This window comes from Plasmopara halstedii (genome assembly GCF_900000015.1).
Source record: "Plasmopara halstedii genome assembly, contig: Scaffold_1583, whole genome shotgun sequence".
Classification (NCBI taxonomy): domain Eukaryota; phylum Oomycota; class Peronosporomycetes; order Peronosporales; family Peronosporaceae; genus Plasmopara; species Plasmopara halstedii.
Genome location: NW_020188494.1, coordinates 626034 through 626262, shown reverse-complemented (window position 1 = coordinate 626262; position 229 = coordinate 626034).

Sequence of the window (229 nt, the reverse complement as noted above, 5' to 3'; positions counted from 1 at the left end):
TTATTTCCAGTGATCCAAGGAGTTAGCATTGGGACGGGCATTGGCACGAGAGGCAATTATTTCTCGACGCTGACGGAAGGGATCGAGCTCATTCAACGTACGAGTATCAAGCGGAGCACTTTCAAAACTCACTTGATCCGCAACCACCACTCGGTTTCCAGCCCGTCGATAAAGAATGGCAACGCAGGCAAACGTTCCATTCACACGGCGGCCAAAAATGTTGAAAAGA